The 27299-nt window shown below is 42.2% G+C and overlaps 1 protein-coding gene and 1 pseudogene across 2 annotated transcripts in view; one reads left to right on the forward strand and one right to left on the reverse strand.

Moving 5' to 3' along the window:
• Positions 1–27299, forward strand: part of Sh3gl2 (SH3 domain containing GRB2 like 2, endophilin A1) — a 406012-nt gene that overhangs the window by 21695 nt on the left and 357018 nt on the right. The window lies entirely within an intron of this gene.
• LOC110292345 overlaps positions 10036–27299 on the reverse strand; it is a 55653-nt pseudogene continuing 38389 nt past the window's right edge.

Genomic DNA, 27299 nt, shown 5'->3' on the forward strand with positions numbered 1-27299 from the left:
CCAAGTGCCTGTATGTCAGGACTTCTAGAGTCCAAATATGAAAACAAAAGTCTTGAAGCAGGGTATAGTTACTCAGACTTGATTATTAAATCCTCCAGGCCCATCTGTTTCCTTCTGTTCCTCTCCCTTCATTTTCCTCCTTTATACATCCTTTAAAACTAATTATAAAGATTTGTTTCAAATTGCCTGCCTGTGTATCAGATGATGGTGTTTTTCTTCCAAAAGTATTTAAGACTGGGGGGGGGGGNGGGCTGTCACACACACACGCACACGCACACACACTTGTGTATACAAATACAGAATTACTTATGTGGTGTTGGGGCTAAATCCAGCCCTGTACATTTTAGGCAAACACTGTACTATTGAACTATACCCTTAGTCTTGTTTCTGTTTCTTTAGGTGGAGAAATTACCTATGCTTTGAAAATAGGTTTGGGAATTTTACAAATGTTGCTTCCCTCTTCTCCTTCTCTTCTTTTTTCTTGGTGTGTGTGTGGGTGTTAGAGGCGTTCTGGGGATTGAACTCAGGTCCTTGTGCATGCTGAGCACACACTGTACCTCTGAGCTAAAACAGCAGTTCCATTTCTGAGGCTTTCTGGAAAGCCTTCCTTACTAAGGAAATTATTTATTATTTCAAATAATTCAGCCATCATGATTTTAATCTTTAAGCAGTAAGGACTATAACATGTCTGTCCAGATTTCTCCGTCATCATCACGAAAGGATACTCAGATTACCTTTGTTGAGGAATGAGGAGTGACATCATAGTATTTTATGGTATGCATGTGGTTAAATGACTGTTGTAGCAGCTATCCACAGAGAAGGCATCTTGCTCCCAAACCATTTAGCTGAGCAAACACAGGCTGAGTGACTTGTCCAGTTTCTTCAAGAAGTGATATAATCATGAGCCACTGCAGACGTCCTGCACACGCATGTCTTGTGTGGAGGCATGGGCTTCCCATGATGCTATGCTCCCTTGCCTGGGAGTGGTCGGGAGGGAGAGGAGCAGCAGAGATCACAGTGGACGTTGATCCTAATCAAAGTGCTAAGGGCTGGAGGCTGCCTCTCCTTGCACAGAAACTCATGCTTGCAGCATTAGGAAGAATTTTATAGTCAGCAGTAGATTTTTTTTTTTCAGGAATGTCATGAGTTTTGAGGACTGAGAATTTAGGGAAGCTTCACTCTGTGGCATTGTGAAAGAGAAGGTTTACATTTTTGTTTTTTACTTGATAATTTCTTGGCAGGGCCCAGATGTTACTTCTTGGAGACTTCTTCTTTATCCTGCAGGATTCCTTTCATTCCCTTGACACACTTCATGACTGTGCATAAATTTCTTGGTAGCAATAAAGTGAGGGGAAATTGATTTACCAATATGGTGGTGCAAAGGTCTTTGGCCTTGGTGCTTGTGGTTTTGGAAGAATGCTGTTGTATATTCAGCATACCTAGCTCACATAGGAACTGCATTTTAAAGGTAATTAAAATGGCGGTATCTGAGACCCAGAATCTCCCTCTAGGGTGTGGGCTCATGCTTCCTTGTTGACCATAGTCTTAATGGCTGTATGTTATTCACCCTCAGTCTTTATGCCAGGCTACCAGTCTGATAGAATTTCCTTTCTTGATGCCAAATCTGTACTTGTGAAACACACTTGGCACGAAGTCAGTTTCTGATACAGTCAGTGCGTCTGCAGAGCTCACTAATTACTATCCACACCAGCCATGCCCTGTGTGTCCTGTGGTCATCTCTCAGGCGGACAACCTCTGTACTTCCTGTCCTTCATGGTTCAAACATGACCGCACCTGAACACCCTTTGCCACTTCTGTACTTAAAGACTTGGAAGGCATTCTGACTTCAAAAAACAAAAAAAACAAAAAAAAAACAAAAAAAAACCAAAAAACCCAAAAATCCTAAATGGGGGCTACTGTAGCTTTCTTTACTTACATGTCCCTAATTTTTCTGTTACTCTCTCCCAACCAAGGGCAAATTTCTCTGTGTCTGTGCTCTAGACATCTTATCTTGCTAGAAGTTGGTAGGAACTTATTACTTGTCAGACTGTATGCTATGTTCTGAATATGAAGATGTGAATAAAATCTCCCTCCCCATCATCCTGGAACTGGCCAGGCAATGACTGACAAAGCCCAGTACCATGCAAAGGTGGAAGGAAATTGGTCACAAGTACAACAAAGAGAGGTGCCAAGGACTCCATGGTGGGGGGATCCCTAACAGTGCTGTGGAGAGAGTCTCAATTTTTAATATGTAGAAAAGCTAACGATTAAAGGGGGTTTAAGTATACTTGGGAAATTCTTACTAGCTAAAAGTGCCACAGATATTGGTGTGATACTTCTGTTCATGTTTATCTAAGAGCAGAAGGCAGGTTGACAGGCAGTTGCATAATTTTGATTGAAGAGAGTGGTCTTGTGGGTAAAAATTGCTCTTGTGCCTTAAGATGCTGGGGTCCTAGAGCATCTCCTGCTCTGAGAGCTTCTTTTGAATGAGTAGAACTTAATGTGACTTCTTACCAAAGACCCTAAGCAATGGGTGGTCATGGAATATTTTTCTCCTTGAGGATGTGGCTTTAAACTGAGAAGACAATAGTATGCAGAAACCAGTCGTTAGTGAATTATTGCCAAGGAAGCATACATAGGCAAGCCTGCACAGAGCAGGTGACCTGGAGTTGTCAGACCTGCTGCCTACCCATGTCCTGTCAGCTTGGGGGCTGGCTCATGCCCACCCATCCTTTGGGGCTCTCTCATGTATGATCGTCCTTTAGCAGGACCCAGATGTTATTTTTTGGAGACCTCTTCTTTATCCTGCAGGATTCATTTAGTTCCCTTGACACATGTCATGGCTGTGCATAAATCTGATTTTTTTAGTCATTGAATAATTGCCTCTTTCCTTTCCTTTCTAAGTCCTGATGGCAGAAGGTCAAGTCTGTGGCTTCATTTGATTGTGGCGATGATGATAAGCATAAGCAACAACATCTGGTAGTGACCCTGTAAGTCAACTGTCCCAATAATCCATGGAGGAGGCACCCCTGTACCCATTGTACTGATAAGGAAACAAAGGCACAGAGAAGTTAAAGACTCATCTCAAGCCACACAGTTATCTACTGATGGTGGAGACAGAATTTGACACTGGAAGAGGATACTTTAGAGGACTCATTTTGTAAATCTCCCAGTCAATGGAACAAAATCAAATGTAGTAATAAGTAGTCTAAAAACACTTGTGGGCTGGGTAAACGGCGAAGCAGCATTTCAAGACACCACCAGAGAGATGGATCATCTAGTAAATGATGTGCTGTGCGGGCAGTTAGCTTTCCATTCGTGTATAAAAAACTGGATCCATCTATCATTCCCTTACACTAAAGCAAATTTTAGTCTTTTAAGTTGCTGGCTGCAAATATGATAGTAAAAGATTATAAAGTAGCCAAAAAGGCAAATGTGAGTCCTCTTGAGCTGCAGAGAGATGCATTCTGGATATGAGTTAAGATACAGATGTAGAATAAGGTAGGTACATTTTTTTTCTGTGTAGAAATTAAGAACTGTTACCTGGAAAAATTAAAGTAAATGGGGATTTGTGATTGGATACACACAATTAAAAGGAGAGTTTGGGGCTACAGGGTGTTCTATGACTATAGGTGCCTGTCTTCCTGGGGCCAGTCAGGCAGTGTGTGCAGTGCGCAGATTCCCTTTGATGAAGACAAATTTTGGTTTTGGTGGAATAACTGAAAATGTATGTAAAAAAAAAAAAAAAAACAAACTTGTTCAGAATCCACCGTAGTATTTATGTGTGTGTAAATCCTGCTTCATACACATAATGGGATTTTCTAAGATTATTGAAGTGAAATAATCCACACTCACCAGGAAGCCTGAATATATGTTTGTTGGGAGACAGATTTCATAAGCAAAGATGTACTATGTAGGCATTGAGTTGTCTATCCACATGGGTGGATGGATGGCTGTTTGAAACAAAGTTTAATATAGTATGTTTTTTGAAAGCTTTCTTTTCCTTCTTTCCCTTCATTTTCTTTTCCTTCATTTTTGTTACACTGTGAGAGAAGATCTCAGGGAGTATCTGTGGCTGGTCTGGAACTAACACGTTAACCAGGCCTTGAGCTTGCACTTCCTGCCTCTGCCTCTGGGCTTACAGGCATATACTGCTATGCTTGGAATTAATTTTTAAAAAGTCTTTCCTCCTGTTTCTCTTCCTTCACCTCTTCCTCCTCCTCTTCCTCCTCCTCTTCCTCCTCCTCTTCCTCCTCTTCTTCCCCCTCTTCCTCCTCCGTATCACTACCTTTGTTTTCTGGTGTTGGGACTCAGGTAAGATGCTCGGTAAGCCCAGTGCACAGAGCTGTGTCCCCAGCCTCAGTGTTTACACTCAGAGCACTCATCTTTGATTCCTGTGAAGAGTGTCCTCACCTTGGTGTTTTTGGCATTGTCTTTAGGTTTTTGGCAATGTTTGGGAAGCCAGCATCAGTGTCAAACAAGGAAGTGCAGTGGTGGGACAGGTTGATTGGAATCACACAAATGCTGGGATTTATTCTACAGCATAAAGTCTTCCTCGATGAAGTGGATTAACGTTTAATAGAAACACAGCCTTTTCAGTGTCCCTGTTTTTAAATTCTTCTGTTTTTATTAAACATCCTATGTTCTTAGCCTAAAGGAGGGAGGAACAAAACAGAGGGAGAAGACAGCAGCGACCCCAAAGGCATCAGTGTTAGCGCGATGCTGAGGGCGTTCAGACAACCCACCTCCTCACACTCCTCCCTCGGAAAGAGTATTAATGAGCACAGCTTCTTCACATTCTGATCTTTCCTCAGACAGGTTTCCAGAGAACAGCTTAATAAAGCATTAATTATGGTGCACCCTCCTCCCTGGAGATAGGAGTGATTTTGCCCCTTCCCTGCATATAGGGATGATCTAGGTGCATAATTTTGTTAATGATATGTCTGTGGAATGCTATTTTGATTCCAATAAGAGGTATCTGTTTGCTTCTTATGGCTAAGAGCATGAGGATTTCAGAACTGCCAACACTATTTAATATGCAGCAGCCTCTGAGGTTCAGTGCATGGCGGTTACTGCTTTAGACCAGAGTTGAAAGCAGAGCAGAAGACAGAGGGACACATTGTTTATATAGATAAAAATATGATGTGAATTTAGAACTGAACTTAGGATATGGTAATTGTAAAAAATAAGCCTGAAGGGTTATACAGTAAGTCTTCTTTTAAACCATCTGAGCTTTTTATCCCATTGCGTTCTGCAGCAAGCTTTGTGGTCTCCTCCCTCACAGAGCCTCTCAGCAGCATCTTCAGCAGAGGCTCTGGTCCTGTTAGTGGGTGGGAGAGCCTGCCTGCCATGCAGAGGCTCATTACTCTCTGCTTGTTGGTGCTCACACTCACATTAGCTTGAGAGGTCCTATTCATTAACAGGGATTATTCAGTTGCAAATGGAAGTGCAACAAGATGGGGGGCTGTGGAGAAACAAACGCTGGGCTTGGTGTTTCAGGGGTTATTTTTAGATTCAGAAGCAGCCTGCCGCTTTCCATGAAATCCATGAGAGTGTAATTAATCACCCTCCTTTCGCTTTCTGGTGGTGTTTGTTTTAAGATTAAACTACTGGGTTCAATCCTCTTTGCATCTTTCTCTCTTCTCTCTCTCTCTCTCTCTCTCTCTCTCTCTCTCTCTCTCTCTCTCTCTCTCTAGTGTTCTTGCTTTCTCATTTCTCTCTCTCTTTTTTTCTCTGTGTGTGTGTCCTCACATGCGTCAAGGTTAATGATGGTGGGTTGATTTTAGGAGGTTACCTGGATAGTGTTTCCAAATTCTTTCCCAGGTAAAGTATCTTCTTTAGTCATTATAGAAATCAAATAATCTTCCCCCAGCAAGCTTCAAAACATGGTGAAGCCATTTACTAAAACGAAGCATGACAGTAATTTAATTTTTCTATTTTTAGAAAATAGAGGGTGAAGCCTCTGATAAAAGTGTAGTAGAATTTCAAGTCCCATGGAATGCTTACATGGAATCAGACATCATTCTTTGAGCCATTTTGAGTCAGTGAATTTGATTAGAGGACATGTTGAATCTGTCTTCCTCTCTAGCCTGGCAAATAAGTGGGTCTTAAGAAAATCTGAGTGGCGGACCTCGTCACGACTTCATCCAGAGTGGATTCAGTAAAATCCATCACTGTCCCACTAGTTATAAGAGAGAATTAGTAAAACTTGGGATCAAGGAATCTCCCCTCTTAAGGCTGAAATCAACGGACCATGGACCATTCACAATTGCTAACCCAAAGCCTTACTGTTTCCAGTGGTATAAAAAGCCTTCCAGTTTAGCATGAGACAGATTTTTCTTTCTTGACTGTCTCCCACAACTTGAAAACCTCATGGTTAGCCATCTGTATTGGATCGTGTGGAGTAACAGGAGAAAGACTTGTACTCATTCCTGATGGTCTCTTTGGACTGTAGACAGGATGTTCCCAGTGCCCTGGTACCTGACAGATGATGACAGGCACAGGACCATGACTTGCTGTGGGTCCACTTGTCTGCTATCTCTGTGTCTTGCAGTGAGCTTTGCTTTAGACTCAGTGCGGTGTCTCATCAGGACCTAGCAGGTTCTGCCTGCCCTGCCAATCTGTGTTTTTTGACAGGTTGCTTCGGCCCACTCCAGAGGCATTACTGGCTTTTCCTTCTTCTAAGAATTGTGTATCACATGCATGGGTATTTTTTTTTCATATATTACTTCAGAAAATAAATGAAGCATCACTTTAACTGCTGTTCCTTCACTCTGGATTTTCCTGAGAAGTCACTGTCAGCTCGTGACTGAAATCAGTATCCTATTTTTGTGTGTGTTATCATGAAACTTTCAGAACTATTTCTTATTTGATACATTTTGGCCAGAACATGTTAATAAGAATGGTTTGTTTCTCCTTCTAAGGATTTAGTAACATCTTCCCATAGAGGGGCTGGCAGCAGCCTTACCCTTGGTACTCATCTCCAGAAGACTGTCGGAATTCACACCTCCGAGGTCAGTTCTGACAAGTAATAAACCAGTGTGGATGGAGACTGGCTTCATTTGAGTTAGGGACATGAGCATCCGTGGTATTTCCCAAGGACCACCACGGGGAGGAACATCCTAGTCTCAATACACAGATAGTTTCAACATTATTGATTTCAAGCATATTTTATTGAGACAGTTGACTTTTGATTTTTCCATTTGGGAACTGGGACAGACAGAAGGAGGGTAGTGTTCCTGAAGTAACAGTGGACTTCCACTATCACAGAAAAAAGCTTGAACTTTGGGGTGGTTAAAAGACATTCATCAATTACTGTAGAAATTGATGTGCTGTTAAAAAAGATCTACCTTTAGTTCTCCACAAAGTATATTCATATTTTATGTATGGATCTTTTTCAAGAGATTATTTCCTTTAGGTAGTATGATATTTTATTCTTTAGCCACAGGCAGAAAAATTCTCTTGTGCCAGGAGCTGGGGCCTCTTAGCAGAGTGCACGGAGTGTCCCTGCTATGAGTGACTCACTCCAATGACATGCTGCAGTAACCTGACCTGGGGGTTTAGACAGCTCCGCTTCATTCAGGAACGATAATGAATTTTAATTTGTTTATGATCAGTCCCATATTTTGTAACAACCTTTTTTAAAAAAAAAGCATGAGTGAAATTGATTTTTATGTTACTCAGCATCAGGTATCCTGGTATAGAAATGACGATGGACAAGTATAGCATTCACCAAAACAGATGTATCCAGAGAAGGTTCAAAACTCTAGTGCCAGAATGGATGGAGCACATGTCTTTCTATCTGGGCATGAGTGCCTTTCCCTATCAGGTGTACACAGGATAACTGGACTTAGTTCCAACGGGTATATCCTTAAATTATTAGCTCTAAAATTCTAAGCTTACATCCAATTAGAGAGTGATGGCCACTGCCGAGGTGTGCAATCCATTACTCATCCTTGGTTTATGACATCATGCTAGTCTTTGTTGTGGTTCATAGTTGGGCAAGACTTTTGGTTGATTCCCTCCCTTGAAAGCTTACAAGGTACCTTTTGGTACCATGAAAGCTAGTTCTCAGTGAAGAGGCTTTAACACTAAGGTCGTGTGAAAATATTGTAAGGAATCATACTATTAGCTATCTTCCTAAAACCCCCAATGATACATTAAGTCTGTGTATAAGTATATATATATATATATATATATATATATATATATATATATATAGTTTAAGTGAACTTTTCCCATCTGGCTGACAATATTCCCTTTCAGAGCCAAAGACCATCTAATAACCCTCCCCACCCCCCATACCAGTTTTGAAAAGCCTGCCTTTGAGTTATTGATCAGGGTTGTCCAAGAAAGGACCAAACATACAGCCTATAGCTATTGCCCTGATTGCCCCTCAGAGGTAGAGTGAGTCCCTATTGCTAAAGTCACCATGTACTTCAAGAACAGAGTCCAGAGGCCCCTGAGCTGGACCTGAACTTTGCCTTTTTATACAGGCTCCTGTCCACATTGCACATGTATGTGCTTGTCATGTACTGTTGACTTTGCTTATTTATTTTTAGTTGTTGAAATTCTGAGTGGCTGGAACTGCAACAAGGCTCTCCTGTCTTGTCTTTCCAGTGTGTGCTTGTTTCATCCCTATGGAGTTGCCTCTTTGGAAATAAAGGAAAATACCTTGGTGAAGCTCGCACAAATGGCTCGCTCAAATTAATGGATTCCTGTCCATTTATCAAATATTTTCTTTCCCAAATAATTGAGCATGTAATGGCTGACGTGTTTATTATCTTGAAGATCAAGGATGTCTTTTTCTCTTTAGCTCTTCTGCTGAAACTACAATGGAGCTGTGTTTGAGAGACAACTAGTATAGAAACAGTGAGGAAGATGTTTAGAAATGAATGTTTGCTTTTTCAAGTTGGAATTTTTAAGGGGCCTTGGTCACGTTCCCATTTTCCTGTAGAAGTCTGTCAACGGAAACGTTAATGAACAGTTAACACATCAGGCTCTTCCTCATCTAGTTTGGAAGCAACAAGTGTTTTGACTTTGACTCACTCTTCTCAAGTGAAGTGAGAACTCGAGAGGGATGAGCTGCGTTATTTTAAGCTGCTTTGACATTCTCGAGGAGGCAGAGGATCGTGAGAAACAGAGACCTGAAGTCTGAGAGTGTTGCTGATGCTCTTGCGAGCCTTCATTATCCCTTGCCTAGATGTTTCAAAAGCAAATAAAATTATCCCACAGAGCACAGAGCACAGGGGCTGTCAGCTGGAGCGGAAGTTAAATGCAGGTAGGAAGAGAAGGATTATTTCAGTAACAACGGGAAGCATAATTTAATCAGTGGTTTTAATGTTCAAATTGAAGAGTATTTTCCCCCTCTGAGTGTATGTGGGGTGTGTGTGTGTGAGTATGAGAGAGTATGTTTGTGTATCTGTGTATGTGTATACATATTACACACATACACACACACCCAAAGGGATATATATATATATATATATATATATATATATATATATAATTTTTTTTGTAAAAGTAAATGTAACATATAGACTTGACAAGATCAACCCCAACCTTCTGGGGCCAGCAGCTACCTTTGAGTCAGAGCAACTTACTTTTTGGAATGACTACAGCCCTCAGTTACCTAAGTGCAGAAGCGTGCTAGACAGATTCCAGGGACAAAAATGGGCTGCAGTTGCTCTTCATTGGTCATCTCACAGCAGGGTTCCTTCCTGATCTCCTGCTAAGCAGACCTTTCTTTAGTGAAGTAAGAACCAAGGAAAGCTATAACCAGCCGCAGCTCTCCTGGTAAATGGGAGCCATTCCTGGATGTGGACCAAGAGCCTACACTGTCAGGGGTGTTATCCTGACCAGATTCTATGAAGGGGGTGCCTGAGATGGAAATGGGAGCCACAAGCCCCCATCTCTGGCTACAACTTAAACTTAAGATCCTAAAGATGTAGTTAATGTGACAGGCACTGGGGAGGGTGCAGGAGGCATGAACAGGCAACAAGGGTGCTCTTGGGGTAGGAGTCTGCCTGCTCGCTTTCACTTCTTCATCTTTTCCTGAGCCACCACAGCTTCCACGGTTTTCCACATGGTCTCTTTATCTCCCAGGGCTTTATGGTATTCAAGTTCTTGTCCAATTTATAGATGATGGGAATGCTGTTCGGCAGGTTCACCTCCAAGGTGTCCTCTTCTGAAAGACCATCCAGATCAGAAGATTGACAATGCTGAAGGCTGAAGGCAATGCAACCAGGACCCTTTCCCCCTCTTTGATCTGGGGAACATTTTCTTCATTCTAGAAGGGCAGTGCGTTGCTATAGTGTCCTTCAGGCTCTCACGGGGGGTGGGGTAGCTGCTCATGAGTAAGGTCTGCACACCTGTGATTCTTACTGGTGTGGCTGTAGAATGGATGACCTGACTCCAAAGAAGGTGGTGGGGCATCATAAGATCACTTTCAGATCTTAATCTCACGATACTTAGAAGCAGTTTTTGTTTTTATTGAGACCAATCAGACTCCACAGTGTTGCTCATTGGCAGCTACATCTGGTCAGTGATATCCAGGACTGTCCCGAGGGTCTGGATTGCTCTCTTCTGCATGGAGGTGAAATTCACAGATATCAGGTTCATAACTAGCATCTCACAACACCTGCCTGCTGCACTTCACCTCCTTGTGCCCTGCCTGGCTCAGGTAGGTGTCATACCAGTTTTTCTCCAGGTTCCAGATTCTCTAGCCTCCTGGGATCAGCACTAGCTTGCAGGTAGCCATGGTGCCAGGCAGGGGGTGAAGTAGCCACTGTTTCTTCTACTTTTTATTGTGGGTTTAGGGGGTAAAATTTAGGTTACCAGGCTTGTGTGGCAAGAACATTTACTTGCAGAGCCATCTTTGGTCCTAAGTGTTCCTTAGTCTTAGTGTGCACACGTGTGTGTGTGTGTGTGTGTGTGTGTGTGTGTGTGTGTGTATGGCTGGATATACTTTATCAAGCTAGGGTTCATAAGGGAGATAACTTAGAGTCTCTAGGAGGCCTCAGCATGATATAACACTTGTGTTATCAAAGAATTGTGTTTTAGCCTCTGAAATCCCCAGATACAAGATTGGTATCTTAGTAAGGGTTACTATTGCTGTGATAAAACACCATAACCATAACAACTAGGGGAGGAGTCTTGGGGATGTTTGTTTGTACTACACTTCTATATCACTGTTCATGATCCAAGGAAGTCAGGACAGGATCTTAAACACGGTCAGACCCTGGACGCAAGATCTAGTGCAGAGGCTACAAGAAGTACTTCTTAATGGCTTGCTTCCTATGGTTTGTTCAGCCTGCTTTCTTATAGAATCCAGGACAATCAGTTCAACAATAGCACCACCTACAATGGGCGGGGCCCCTCTCCCATCAATTATTAATTAAGAAAATGCCCTACAATCTTGCCTCTAGCCTTAGCTTTTGATATTTTCTTAGTTGAGGTTCCCTCCTCTCAAATGACTTTGACTTGTATCAAGTTGACTTAAAACCAGACAGCACAACTGGCCACTCAAGTAGGCATTGGTGATGGTAGATGTGTTGTTGAACTGCTAAGCTAAGGGTGGAATTCTTGTTCCACTAAGTCATTGTCCTAGATGGATCAGAGTGTCACATTATCACTTGTACAGTCTTTAATTTGTGTGGAATTTGAATTGAGATCCAACATATGCAGCTGTGGGCAAGTACCATCTTTTACCAATTCACATCTTTGGGAAATTGCACAAATATTAAAAATGCACACAAAAATCTGCCATATAGCAAAGGATAGTTTCCTTCCTTCATTATTTAATTAAATTATTAACATTTTAAAATAGGTATCACATAATACTTTTGCAAATTAGAAAACTGTGTGTGTGTGTGTTTGTATGTATGCATGAAAGAGCTTGCATGTGTGCACATAGTGTATGTGTGGGATGTATGTGTTTGGGCTAGAATTTGATGTCAGAGGTTCTCTATTGCTCTTCTCCTTAGTTTTTGAGAAGGGTCTCCCATGAAACTTGGAACTTTCTGTATTGGCTAGACTGACAAGCCAGCATGTACCAAGATTCACTTGTCCCTCCCAGTGCTGTGGATACAGGCACACGCCACAACATGGATGCGGGGATCTGAACCCGGGTCTTCATCCTTGTGTAGGAAGTACTACACCTACTATATCGCCACACATGGAAAATAGCTGTTATCAGCCTTCTATGCCATAAAATTTAATTACCATTTTGGTATAGGGAAATAGATTTACAGCTTTTAAGAGTGATAATAAGTAGATCATTAGTTTTCTAAAACCCCTTTAAATTTTTTTTTTTTGGATTTTTAAGAAAAAGTGAAATATATCCTACATTCTGTATATCTTGAATAATTTCATGATTCTAGAAGTACACACACACACACACACACACACACAAACTAGTATATTTCGAATCTTTTGTGATTTTTGCTCTTAGTTGAAATTGTTTCTGGAAACTGAAATGCATCTTGCATTGAGCTGTGTTTGCTTCCATTCTCAGTTAATGGACTGGAAGGCCATTCAGTCCTTCACTGGCTTCTCTCCCTTCTGGCTACAACACACTCAGACACCTTGTATCCTCCCGTCTGTATTTGAAGTGGTGTGCTTGAGAGGTGTGTGAAGGTGAGGTGCTTCGGGGAAGTCAGCACTGTCGGCAAAGTGCTTCATTAAATTCATGATCTCACTGTGACATTGACACAGAAGTTAGTGGGTCCTTAAGACATGGAATAAAAAAGTCTTCCACTGCCTCACAAAATGATCTTGGTTAACTTTAGTCATTGAAGTCTTCATTCTTTGGAGTTTGGCCTCACCCTCTCTCTCAGCATCATTTGAAAGATGGCCAGGTGGTTGTGGCCTTAGCCTGGGTATTCAACACCATACAAGGAGACATCAGGAACCTTTTGGCCTTCAGAAGTATTGTCCAGTTGCTCCTCTCTCTATGTCCATTGGGGAATTACAATACAACAATTCTCTCACCATTCCCCCAATAATTATTTGTGACTCCTTAGGTTCTTCCCATGAACTGTTCTTTCTCAACTGGAAGCAGTCACATGAAAAGGTCAGCGTGTAATAGTGTTAGGTTTGGCACTGTCTCAAGGCTAGGGTATGTGGCGGTACATCCCTCAGCAGAAGAGCTAGAAGAGAAGGCAGGTCTGTAACCCATCAGTGTAGGAACTCTGGCTGCCCAGGGGGCAGCATTGTCCTTGTTTTTTGTTCCTCAGGCCAACAAGAAGGAAAAGCTCCTCTCAGGAGTGCCCCTGATATGGACTGCAGCTGGATTGGTGATAGCAGCTCTGCTTGGGGCTCAGCACCTAGGTTAGGTTTTGGATCCATGTATATTATTCAACCTTTTGCTGTTGGACCAGCTTACCAGCTATGCCTGAGACTTATAGCAATGTATGCTCTCAGATCCCACTGCATATGTCAGCAATCGTAGTTGATGATTAATAAGTTCCAAAGGTACTCTTATGTGTGTTTAAAGGTTGCAAAGTGCAGTTCTGAGTGTAGAGGACAAGAGGTTTTGCATGTGATTTATTCGGGGAAGAGGCAGAGAAGCTGGCTGGGTCTGAGAGTAAAGAAGAGAGTGCGTTTGTTTCATTTGTGGTTGTTAAATGTGAGTACGTTCTCCTTTTACTTATAAACACCTCCGTTTTACGGTACAATTAATGTACAATACAATGTACCCACTTAAAACACTTGCTTTCAAATGATCAATTTAAGGGTGGTAAGTATATTCACAGACTTTTGCAAACATCACTGCCCTCCCCGATCCCCCGCAGAACAGTTCCATTGCATGAATAGAAGCCATGTATCAGTAGACTCGCCTTTTGGTCATAACACCCACTAGATTCCTAGAAGCCCCAGATCATCAAGTGACATTGAATGACTGCCTTTTTGTGAAATTGCCTTTTTGATAGTTCCATATTTTTTTTTAAAGTTACATCTATGTGTTCACCCATGTGTGCGTATAGGCATGAGTATAAGAACCTGGGGAGGCCAGAAAATGTCATCTGATCCCCTAGAGTTAGAGTCACAGGGGGCTGCCTGTAAGCTGCCTGACTTGGGTATTGGGAAGTGAACTCAGATCTTCTGGAAGAACATTGTGTGCTTTGAACCACTGAGCCATCTCCCCTGTTCCTAGTCTGGATATTTCATATGTGGATATATTCATAATACACAGTCCTTTATGGGGTCATTTTTCACATGTCCCATGTTTTCAAGGTTCACCTATGTTGTGCATGGATCTGAGACTTTAGAGAATTGAGACTGCTGGGTCATTATTATCATATTTAACAAGAGTAGTTTCAACGTGTGAATGTGTTTCTAAAGTACATACTCGGGCTCTGAGAATTCATGAGGTGGCCAGGACAATATTGAATGCATTCAGTTGAAGCAATGAAATGATAGTAATTTTCATTTTTTAAAGATTCTTTATGAAGTTTAGATAACTTACTTTTCATCTACTTTACCTACAAAGGAAAGTGGCAGGAAACCAGGTGAGGGAGAAACCTGCTTTCTTCTGCTTGTTCTTTCAAAATATCCAGCTGATGTTGCTGGAAATTCAAAAGAAAAAATGTTATGTTTGGATAAAGAATAGCAATGGCTGGATTTTTGACAAGGAAACACACACAATTGTCTTTCTTGAAAGCAGCATGCTACCGATAGTTCCTAATATGTAGTAATTTCAAAAGCCTCAGAGAGAAGCATCAATCATTGCCATGTTGTCTGTTCTTGCTTCTAATGATCCTCACTAGTCAAATAAAGATCAAAGTTTAATCCTCCTTGGGATTTAAAGACTTTAGGCATTCTGTCCCACAGAATATCTTTAGGTCTGTGTATTGTGCTTCGAAAAAGTCATTTCATGATGTGTACAGTATAAGGTGTCCAGAAAAATTAAAATTACAGGGTCCTTTTTAAAGTGCTATCTTGTTTTTTTCAACATGAAATGCCCCTCCCCACCTTGGCAACCAAGCCTAGCTCATCTTAATTGCCTGTGCCTTATTTGGCAAGCTGCCCGGTAAATCAGATGAATGGCAACAATACTGGGATCTTGTGTGCCCACTTTCTAAAGGGTTTTGTGCTTGCTTTATGCTTTTTTCTCCCTTTCCCAATTTGTGGGTTAGACTCAATTATTTGGCTCTTTTTGAGAAGGCTCTGGGCGAAATGCCATTTATCTAGCTTTTCAACTTTAGGGGACATGTTTTCTTAACAGATTTCTTTGGGAAGTGAAGTTCTTTAACCTGGCTTTACCCCCACAGATATTCTGAATTTTGGTCACTAGCAGATTCTTTCAAGTATTTTTTTCCCCAAAGTCTAGACAAAATTTCTTAGGGGGATTGCTGAAAGTGCATATTTTCTTAAAAGAGAAAGAGATAAAATCCCTTGCTCTCTTAAATTTTTAAATTTGGCAGGTCTTTCCAGATCTCTCTGTTGGAGGAAATGAGGAAGTTTGATTGAACCCTAATGTCAAGGAAATTGACTTGGCTGGGCTTCAAGGAGTAGGAGGGGCTGGCCCACTAAAGATCTGTGTCAGAGTCTTGGATGGCACTGGAATCGGGACAGGGTAGTTATTTTCTTCAGTAGGGCAAACTCTGGGGAAAAGCACAAGCAGTCAGCATCCAGCAAGGTGCTCTCATGTGCCAGAGTGTTGTGTAAATTTGACGTGCGCTCTGGTGCAGGGCTATACTCTTGTGAGCTGTGTTTTTCTGTTACTTTTGCTATTACCACCACTGTTTTGCAAATGGAAAAGCCAAGGCTCAGAGTTTCTTTATCCTGGAAAGAGGAAGTCTGTGTTCATCCTGTCTTTGCCATTAAAGAGGCTACTGTTACAGTGGTTATACAACTGATGAGACAGACACAGGTAGATGTGTGTGAGAATACAAGAGCTTCAGAGTGATACACACGTAGAAGATGCTATTACTCATTCCTGCAGAATGGACTTTTCTGCCAGTGACCCTTTCATGTAGGATGGATACTCTTCCACTCCCCAGGTCTTTTAAGATCTTAAGGATGCTCTACCACCACTGCTCTTAGCTTCTTCTGTCCATGGCCCTTTCCAGTTAATGTGGACACTTGGGCCATGTGTTGCCTGCTCAGAAGCCAAGTGAATAGAGCAAGCCAGTCACTGCTGAGAATTTATCAGATAAGGCCCCCTCACCAGTATGAGGCTATGTCTGCCCTAATTCTGATTGCAAAAAAAGTACTTACTGAAAGCTTTTAGCAGTTCTTAAAATCACAAGAGTAACTATATAACTGAGTTTTTATGTCTAGAGTTTTTAAAACATAGGATTCATTTGTCATTTTCCTCCATATTTTCTATTTCCCTAATTAAAACATATTTATTGTGAAAATTTAATATTTAAATGGAAAACCAAGCAAACACTCTCTCACGACAAAGAGATCTTCATCAATATACTTCTACATTTCTTTTCCTTAGAAAAGTTAATGTTTAACTCAGACAGCAATATAAATTTGTAGATAAGTTTCACTAGTAACTTAAAAATAATTTACATTTTTTATTTTCCTTATTTCTTGGAAGATTATAGTACTATAATTTAGAAAATTAAAATTGAGACTAAGTGACTGGATCCTAGAGAGTATTATTGTTGGGAGTCATGACCTGGAAGCTGGCCTTCTGCCTTCCCCATGTCTTCCTATTGAGGCTCTTGATCAGTAGTAGTTATCCATCATTATATCTATCTCACAATAGCCTTATCATTTGCAGAAAACATGCTTACTAAGCTATGTTGCGTATGCCTGTGTGCTTAGCGTGCCAAGACCATGTGTTTAATTCCTTAACAGTATCAGCACTAACAGAGTAAGAGTCACAGATGAAGGCAGGGAGACACAGGGGACTCACGGTGAGCCTTTGATCCACTATCTCTTTCAGAAAGTCAACGACTACATTTTATCCCATTGCAAGGAAAGCACAGCATAGGGGAACAATCCAGCTCCAGCTAGTTGGCTGTATCAAAACTGTTTTTAAGATGAGAATCAACAGGAGAAATGGTACATTCCTTATGCACTGAATCTATGAAAGAAGTAGTGCTATGTGTGTGTGTGTGTGTGTGTGTGTGAGAGAGAGAGAGAGAGACAGAGAGACAGAGAGACAGAGAGAGAGACAGAGAGACAGAGAGTTTGTAGAGGAGAGAGAGGAAAGGCTGTGGGGTTGGAGGATGTTACACATGGTTGAACACAAATGGCCACTAGATTATAAATCTTCATGGCATCATGAAGGGAATAAATATTGCTTCTGTTTTATCTAAAAAGTATTAAGGTATTTTTTCTTTATTAAAAAAAAATCCACAAAACTATCAGTTTGATAATCACATTCATGATATAAGGTTTTGTTTTTTTGGGGGGTTATTTATTTATTTATTTATGGTTGTCTGGCTTGGTTTTGGAGGCAGAGTCTCTCTGTGTAGCCCTGTCTGTCCTGGAAAGAGCTGTGTAGGCCAGGCTGGCCTTGAACTCTCAATGATTGACCTGCCTTTGCCTCCCAAGCAGATCCTTGCTTCTTACTGTTTTCAGTCTTTATTACTGATTAAAATTAATTTATATACTGATTTTTGCCATAATTTAATTTCTGAATGCATAATTGAAAAAGTGATGCTTGATGTTGTTGGACTAACCCAATTAAATGCTTCCTTGCTTTTTTTTTTCCTTTTAATTTTATCTTTCATCACTTTTCACCTGCACTGTACAAGGTCCTGGTTCATTCTGCTGCAGGCACTTCCCCATCATGATTTTGATTCCATGCGTGGACTTATAGTGAGGTTTTCTGAAAGGATAGTAGAGGGAGTTCAAAATTTAGATTTTTTTAAAAATTTTGAAAGGAAACCAAAATTTAAAAGTTTAAAAACCTATGTAAAGAAAGTCTTACTGGATGTGACTGGTATAGTGCATTTGTAAAACAATCATTCAGTATTATTTATGGGATGTGTGCTCTTTGTCACTCGTGTGTTTTATGTTAGAATCCATCAGCAGATCACCTCTCTGATATCAGGCACTCTTCTAATCGTGTGTCTATTGCTCTTTCAACCTTCCCCACAGCCCCAAAGCAGATGCTGGTATCGGTTGTCTCATTTAACTGATGGGACTGGCACACTGAAGAGATAAGCAGGGGCTCCTGGGCATGCAGATGATGAGGGGGCAGAACCAGGAACTGAAATCTAGCAAAGGCTCACTGCTAGTCTGAAGGATAAACATTGAATCAGAAGTCTGCAGGTGGGAAAGAAGTAACAAAGGTGGCTTACAGTGCAGAAGTGGCGCTGGAGAGGATTAGAGTGGTGAGAAAGACTTCTCAGGAAAGACTGCCACACTAGCTGATTGGATGGACAAGCAGGAAACCCAAGGATGAAGGTTGGGGCTATCTCAAGTATTTGTGACACAGTGGTTTGAAATTCAGAGATTTGGGTTCTTGGGGTTTTCTGATCACAAAATGATTCTTGTAAAATGTTATTTATGGTAAGATTGTACAACTTTTAAATATGTCAACTGAGTTTCAAGTGATCACAGGAAGCGTGGTAACATTTAATTGTTTTGTTCGAATGCCTTTTTTGTTTGTTTGTTTGTTTGTTTGTTTTTTGAGACGGGTTTCTCTGTGTAGTCCTGGCTGTCCTGGAACTCACTTTGTAGACCAGGCTGGCCTCGAACTCAGATATCTGCCTGCCTCTGCCTCCTGAGTATGGAACTACAATAATCAAAGAAAAAGAGGCTGTCAGCTGGAGAGTGGGGGTGGGTAGGATGGGTTGTAGGAGGGTCCTTAGAAGGAGGGGGGAAGTGATGTAATTTTATTTCAGTTAAAAACACACAATTCCCCCTCAAAATGTTAGAGGATCTACTCTTGAAGAGGAGCCAGCGTGGGTTCCCAGTACTCATTTTCCAGAGCTCACCACTGCCTCTAACTCCAGCTCCAGGGTCCAACACCCTTCCAGGCCTCCACCTGCTTTTCATTTATGTATACTGTCCCACACAACAGATAAACACATTAGAAGGAGAAACAACAACAAACCCCTCAAATCTTAAAGTGGTAGTGACTTTAAACATTTGAATATCTATAGATAACTTTATAATGTATTTGTATGCTTGTTTATATAATTAATAATCTGTGAGAGGAGTACTATGACCATTTTCTTTTTCCTAAAGATAATTTTACAGTGAATGTCTTTACCCATAAAATATTCTTGTAATTTAGGAGTAGAATAACTGATCATAATGCAAACAATAAAATTACTCTGGGAGATTCTGTTCATTTGTGTCTCTGAAATGTATGTGACTCCTCGGGTACCATTTCATCAGCAGTTTGAATGTCCTCCTGAGAATCTTTGTACACTTGAATTCACTTACTACTTTTTGTTACACCCATAGCTGCAGCTACATGAAGCCTCTGTGTACTGTGCTTTTATTTAATTGCACTCAGTACCTGGTTCACATAGAATATTGGCAAGGAGTGTCTGGACTATAATCAGATAGGAAAGGGGAGAACATGGTCTTTGCTCCTTTACTCTGCCTAAAGTCTCTCTGCCAGGAATATTTCTAGTTATTTGAGGTTCTCTACCTATGAATGGTCACAGTGTAGGGACTCTGCCTATTTCTCAAAAATACTTATATGTGATAAATTGTAGAGAATTAAAGCCACAGTTTAAGTAATTCCGGAAGAAAACAATTTTTCCTTAAAATTATGTGGTGAACCACCTGGGACAGGTGAGGTCATGTGTCTTAGAGGAGAGTCTACCACCTTCAGTCCAGTGAGGGGATTAGCGTGATTCCCTAGCTGCATTCTAAATATCTATCCTTGTAGTCATAGATAAGTGTAGCTTTCACGCCTCATCCAGGAACTTCTCTCTGCAACAGGAGACCATTATGGAAAACCACAACTGGTCAAAATCCAGAGAACAGGTGATCACAGGGTACCAGCCTTAGCGGATTCATCTCCAACACAACTCCTGCACCTGAGGCTCAGGGAAGATGGAGGAAGAGAGGCCCGAAAGATTTTAAGAGTCAGAGGACCAGGTGTGAAATTGTGTTTTGTAGAAATGACAAGGCTTCACTCATGATACCCTAAAGTATGGCTGCATAAGCAAGATATGAAGAAGAAGAACGCCGGTAGACGCGCCAACCTGGAAGGGAGAAATCTTCTGTAGACAGAGAACCTCAGGCAACTAAGAAGGAGTCTTCTCCGGGGAGTACCTCCTTAACTGCTTAGTCACTAACAAGTAGTCATCCCTGCGTTCACACCCCCATAGCCACCCACCCCCATACCGCTAAAGGGCATGAGCTGCTCGTATTGATATGTGTGTATGTGTGTGTAAAACATTAACGACTTAAGGAAAAAAGGCCATGGATTAAAGAAGGAGCAAGGGAGGGGCTGGAGTAAGGAAAGAGAAGGGGGAAAATAACATAATATTTTAGTCAAATTTTTTCTGGCCATTTGAGACAAAATTGGCATGGCTTTGGCCTGGAGTTCTGCCAACTGTTGCCTAAAGTTTTTACTTTGTTTTCTACTTTGCTATGTCAAACTTTGACTTCCCAACCATTAATTTTTTTTAATACTCCATTTTGGTTTTCCATAACCAATGGCCTATTTTACATACATTCTTGAGATTATTAATTTCCTCCATCTTTTGATCTAAGATGTTAAGTTTGAATGTAAAAATGCAAAGTTGGGCAAACTACCACCGTGGTATCCTTTTGGTAACTACCGCCATCTGTGTTTGTATTTTGGTATTATCTACACTCATGCCCACTTCCTGTTAACCTTTTAATGAACATACTTTATGAATTGTCTTGAAAGTGTATTGTTTAGAGATTCATTATTAGCCTGGTTACTTGCCAGGGTGACACATTAGCACAGAGCATGTCCTCCATCTGCTTCTTCCCACAATCCCCCCCAAACAGTCATCAAGTAGGAGAATTGCAATATGCAAATAAGCCATCTGCAGCCTCCAAATGGGGCGGGGGGGGGGGAATAGCTTCCAGTTTTAGGCAGAAATCTGTCAGGGGTTGGTCTTGATTTCAGCAGCCTTCCTAAAAGGGGAGGGACTCTGGAGAAATAGCAGGACTGAAAATTCCCTCATGGCCAAAGGGGTATTCTAATCGGGTACCCAGGACACTTGTAACAAATCTGTTTCCACATTGCACCCTTTTCCATCTGAGATGTCTCACTTGATCCTTTTAATCCTGAATCAAAACTAAAAATGGGGGTGGGGTGTACACCAAGTCCGATGTTTAGAGGAATCCTATTGGGCATTTAATATACCAATCTCCATTGTCCTGTTGCACACAGCTCTGTGAGCTCTGCTGTAACATTGGATGCTCTTGAGTGAATGAAGAGGAAGAGTTGGGTTTCATGGAAGCAACAGCCTCACGAGGCCACTCAGGTTGGGACGCAATTTCAATGGATTCTAGTCTAGGACCCCTGTTACTGCTTTGTGGCTGAGCTAGATCAGTGGTGAAGGGTTCCAGCAAGCCATACTCCTTTACAAATAACTCACCTCTTTGCAGGGACCCCATCTTCAATTTATGTGCTGTCCCTGACAGTTCCTTACCTATGGCACTCAATGTGGAATGTGTTTGTGCATTTCGCATGAGATGCTGTTGACAACAACCTTGTGTGAAAGGTGGGGAGAAGGTAGGTCCATTTCATAAGGATGGCAGTAAGGAAAGAGAACACCTTTGCAGTAGCGAAGCAGGTGGTAAGTGGGTGAATCAGCATGCCATTGGAGCCCCCCACCTCCAGCTTGGTGCTCCATTACTGTGGTCCATGACCCGGAAGACAGGGGGGACACAGGCGGGGCTCTGGAAATATCTAGGGGCTGAGAAATGTGTTGGGGTGGGAAGGGAAGGAGACTGTTGACTCAGTTTCCTATTTGCGGTTTCACAGAATGTATCAAGCGATAGTATTTTCAAAGTGAAAGGGAGGCTGAGGTCACTCTGGAGAGCTTGTCCCAGCAAGTCTATCTTAAACCTTGATCATCCCCAGGCAAGGAGAGAAAACTGTAATAAGCAGCTGTCTTGCTACCCGAGGCCACTGAGCAGTGCGGAAGTGCTCCTGCTCCCCCAACCCCCCGCCCCATGTTCTAGGCTTCTTCCTCTGTGCCCCTCTGCTTGAGCTGTAGGGTACTGGGGATAGGGACATGTCCTCTCCATTCTGTTAGTGCTTCCCACAGGGGCCTCTGGCCATGGAATACAGCAGATGGCTCCTGCAGGACCCTGTTTTTTGTGCTCAGCAGGTGCAGGTCTGGGCTGGGTTCTGATCCCTACCTAACACCTGTTCCTTTTCTGCCTCCATATGTCATGGGACTCTCAGTCCATGTCAGTATTTTCAATTTGCCGTGACCTCAGGTCATGTTTAGGGATGAGTAGAGGGAGGTGAAGAGAGGTGGGGCTTTATGGCCAGTGAAGATGGCCTGCAATTAGAGAGCTACTCCTACCACCATACATACCTCAGTGGACCTTGTCTGGCTTCAGGTGCTGCCTACTTGTGGTGTTCTCCTTTTGTGTGTTTCCTGTCTTGTGTTTGTTTTTGCTATATTGTTAACAATACAACAGACTTTATGCTTATGGGCTATTCACACAGTAGTAAGGATTGATCCTCCTTTTCCTCTCATCCCCTTCCCACTTTCCTTTCTCTTTCTCCCTCCTCCTCCTCCTCCTCTTCCTCCTCCTCCTCTTCCTCCTTCTCTTCCTCCTCCTCCTCCTTTCAGGCAGAGGATGTAGCTCAGCAATAGAGTGCTAGTCTAGCCCCATTTTGAGCCTCAGCACTTAGGAGGAGGGGGAGGAGCAAGAAGAGAAGGAGCTGCAGTAGAACAGAAATTTAGTGTCGCTAAGGCATGGCTCATCCCAGCGTAGCTCTGCCAGTAACCAAGGCGTGGCTCAGGACTCCTGATGCAGTTCTTAAGAAGCTCATGGGTACCTGGGATAGAGGTACGAAATGTTAGATTCTGCAGGAGTGGGGTCCGTGTTAGAGGGCTTCCCTAGACATCTTCTTCCCCAGGTGCTTTTGCTAGGGCATAGCCGCCATTGATTTCCTCTCGTTTCTTTGGTGAGCTGTTTGTGTCTCCTGGAGCCTTTAATCTGTGGAAGAGGCATGGGAGAAGAAAGGCCTCGAGGATGGCCTCTCTTTACTGTATGGATTTGGGATCCCTTTCCCTCTGTACCTGCAGAAGGCAGGGCAGCTGCTCTGGCTTTCACTTCATGTCAGGCCCCGATTCAGTTGATTCCCTAGACGAACCTGCAATTCTGGTACGAATGACTAAATAACACGTTTCAGATATTAAACAGAAAAGCAGGGACTCCAAGTCTGCCAGATCCCATAGCCAGCATTCTTTCCCTGCTCCCAAGTTACAAAACCATCAGTTCTCAGTCTTCTTTTTTTTCTTTTTCTGTCCCTTTTCCTTGTTTTCTTTCTTTTTTTCCCACAAGGCGCTCACATGTGTGCATACATACATTCGTGTTTAGGAATCGCCTACTGCCTTGTTTGGGGTAGGGCTGTTTTACAGTTGGTAGGTACTGTTTCTCATGCCAGGCTAGCTGTCCTGTGGGCTCTCTGGCATTCCTGTCTCTGCCATGCATTTCCCTGTAAGAAGAGTGGTATTTCATACCATGCCACATTAGGCTTTACATGGGTTCTGAGATTTGAGCCAATGTCTTTGTGCTTGTGGGTCAAACAATTTTGCCCTCTGAGCTGTCTCCCCACTACCCCAATTTTCCTAAGACTCACCAAGTAGAAGTAGTTTGGGCTTTGGGGAGTAATGGCAGAGCCACCCACATCACCCACATTTTATTCCTGGTACAGTGCAGAGCTCTTTTTGACTGAGGGCCTGCAACATAGTCGCTCAGAGAGAAAGAAGAGTGTTGAATGTGAAGTGTTAGCAGGCACACCCCATCTGCCTTACAAATGAAGTAATTAGAGTCATCGTAATTACAGGGTGTTTTAGATGTAGTTATATTGGCATGGAATGCTTTATTTTTAATTTTGAGAGTATAATTTGTATGTCATAGTATGAATGTCATCAATTAAAAGTAAATAAATCGCAGTGTGCGATGCTGTGCTGTGCTGGCATTTTGAAAAGGTATTTATTATGGTCTTCCTGTGGCCCTTCCTCCCTCTGTGGTAAGTATGTAAACAAAGAATAAAGCCCAGGTAGACCTCCTGAGGCAGAGGTTCCAGATGGCATGTGCAGAAGCTGCCTGCCGCGCAGAGTGGCTCTGTGACTCATGGGAGGATGGGAATTGTATGTTAGGGAGTCAGTGCTCTAGGGACCTAATAGTGTGACCAGAGACTGAAGAGTCTGCAGAGCCTCTTCATGTCTCCACTTTTGTGCTTCTGCTGTTGCTCAGGCTGGCTATGAAGATGACTCTACAAGAACTGAAGAGCTTCAAGAGCCTCTAGAGAAGTAATGTCTCTGCAAGGTAGCATTTTGCCCAAGCCACTGACTATCTGAGACCTACATTACCAGTTGATCCTGGCAAAGTTCCACTCCTCAGAAACACAGTTCCTTAAATTATGCCTGATCTCGTTGTTCAAAATAATAGGTCGTATTTAAACGGATCCCAAGTGGACTAAGTGTTTGCCATTGTTACCAACATGTTTTAGAAAAATGTAGTTTTTCTCCTGACTCCCTCACTTCCTTAAATGCCCCAATCTAAATAGAACCTGACAAGTGGTTAGGAATGAGTTCCTCAAATACAGTACCACTTACAAGTGACTGCCCCTGTAAAGCTGGCTCCATCACTTCGGTATGGGCTAGCCTCAAACTCATCTGCCTGTGTTAACTTTAACTCTGGGTCCCCCACCCCCACCCTTAGTGTGCAGCAGCGTGCTGTGGTTCGAAGCCAACACTTCAAATGTAGTGTGATGTTAAGATGAGAAACTTTAAAGTGTAACCTGGTTCCACTGGAGGCCTTACCGGTAGACTTGGGGCTCTAGTCTCTCTGGGTTGCTTCTTTACTCATTTCTCTCCTTTGTTTTTTAATGGGCAGCTTTAGTTTGAAGTGAAATTCTGGGTAGATTTTCCCTGTTCAAATTGCATATTGGGCAGTACCCATTAGTGGTGCAACCCTGCCAGCTGCCCCTTTATGTATCTCCAGTGGGAAACAAGGCTGTATGTAGGTTGCCAGCTAGGGATTGATCTCAGATCCAATTCCATTAGAGAAGCTTTAGTATTTTTAGAAGTAACACTCACCCTAACGCAGCATATGGTGATATGTAATGCTGTGTATAAAAATCCATGTTTTAATTGACTTCTAGAAAATTAAATTGCCTTTTCCCCCTTTTTCATCAAGCTGCATGAGGCTGCATCAGAGTTCAGGATGTGGCCTTCACCGAGGATTCAGACACAAGCTGGGATGTTGGCCTTTGAAACTGTGTGGCAGTTGGGTAGCTGGGAATCAGGAGACTTGGGTTGGCATGACATATCCAAGCCTATTCATCCAGTGCTTCTGGCCCTTGTTTATCATCTCTTAAGCAGTGGGGTTGCGTGATCTTGACATCGCATTGAGTTTTAATCTCAGCAGTCTTATAGCTTCAAGATGGAAAGGAAATGTGTTTGTGAGTCTCCTGAAACTCTAACATTGGAGCTTTGTAGTGTGGGTAGTTCTGCAGCGTAGTTGAGGGAAATCTAGGGGACCAAGATGCTGGCTTTGGCAGTTGCACACCGCATCCTTGCCAGCTTCCGAGGATGTCTTGCTTTGTATTCACAGAGAGTCTGGCTTGCCTTAAGCCTTTCTTTCATGATCATCCTGTTGTTGGTGGGCATCTCTCAACTCATTTTCCTCATTCACTTGTGTTCAATGTGGCTCTGTAAACTCTGGCTTTCAGGAGCTTTCTCCAATATTACTTCCTACATATATTCTGCCTTCTCTTACACTACTGTTGAAAGTGTAGTTTCAAAGCCATCTACTATGGAGTCACATGGAAACAAGAAAAGAACAAAATTCTTGTAACCAGGTCTCTCAAATGAGACATAAAAATTTTCATTTTTTGGTGAGGTTTCCAAATGATTTCTTTTGTTGATTTGTTGTTGTTGTTGTTGCTGCTGCTGTTGTTGTTTTTAACTTAGCTTTGTGAAAATATGGATCTTACCATGCTTCCCAGGCTAGCTTTAAATTTGCATTCTCCCTCCCCGTACTTCCCAGATGCTAAGATTAAGGCCTTACAACCAATGTCCTTGGGAATTGAGGATATAGCTTTTTTTTTTTTCACATTCTGAGAATCTTAATAGTAACTCAGATTTAATGAGTATTTTTGAGCAAATGAATTAACAAATAAGTGGATGAATTTGTGTTTAAAAACTGGAAAGCCCTGAAATTGCCTTTCCAGCTTAGTGATAGTAAAGGCTCTGAATATTTAATTGATGGATGAAGAGCTCTGATAACAAAGCTCTATGTGATTAGTTTACTTCCCAGAGTTTTTACCTTCCTTTAAAATTCTTTAAGACAGTGCATCTGTGGTAGAGGAGCAGGACTCGTGCCCTGTGCCTGCTGGGCCACTGGGCCACCAAACTGAGCGCATCCTGTGTTAGGCTGTTACTGACACTGTCCTGAGCGTTTCTGAACGTGTCACTCACTGTTCCTGGGTGTTTTGAGTTTGTGCTTGAATGCACTCCTCTTCTGTGAGACGCTCACAGCCAAGCATAGATGTGGGGTGTCACGTGACCTAGTTAGACAAGGCAGCATGTTGAAAGTAAGTAGAAAGCAGAAGACACCCCTAGATCCTGTTCCTTCTTGTTTTAAGACCACTTGCAGCTGTGATACAGCTCCTAGAAAAGAGCAACAACCCCTGTGGAGTAATCATGCAGCCTCAGTAGATTCTGAATTCTATGAGTCACGTGGGGCTTTTGAGGCCCAGTCTCTGCATGGTGGTGCCAGGCCGGGGAGGATTTCTTTATTAATGGCTGTTTCATCTATATCGATTAAAGGATTAGAACACTAATTGTTGAGGAGCTGGCCGATTCTGTGTGTGGGTCCAGTCAGACTGATGTGGAGGACGATAAGTAGGTGATGACTTCATATGTGACCTTTGAGGAAAGTGCCCAGAGTTTGTGCCTGCTGCCTCATGCTTTGGCTTCGGTTGGAACTCCGACCTGGAGATAATGATTCTGTGCTAGGTGAAGAAGCTAGCCATCTCTGGCCTTCACCATTAGAAACTGTTCAGCTAAGAACACGAGCCTCAAAACTGTGAGCCACATATGTGGTTAGCCGTGTGATGTGCGTATAGCAGAGATGCCACTGTTCTGTGTCTTTTTGGCAGTACATTTTGTTTTCAAAAAAAAAAAAAAAAA

This window comes from Mus caroli, chromosome 4 (assembly GCF_900094665.2).
Source record: "Mus caroli chromosome 4, CAROLI_EIJ_v1.1, whole genome shotgun sequence".
In the NCBI taxonomy this organism is placed as follows: domain Eukaryota; kingdom Metazoa; phylum Chordata; class Mammalia; order Rodentia; family Muridae; genus Mus; species Mus caroli.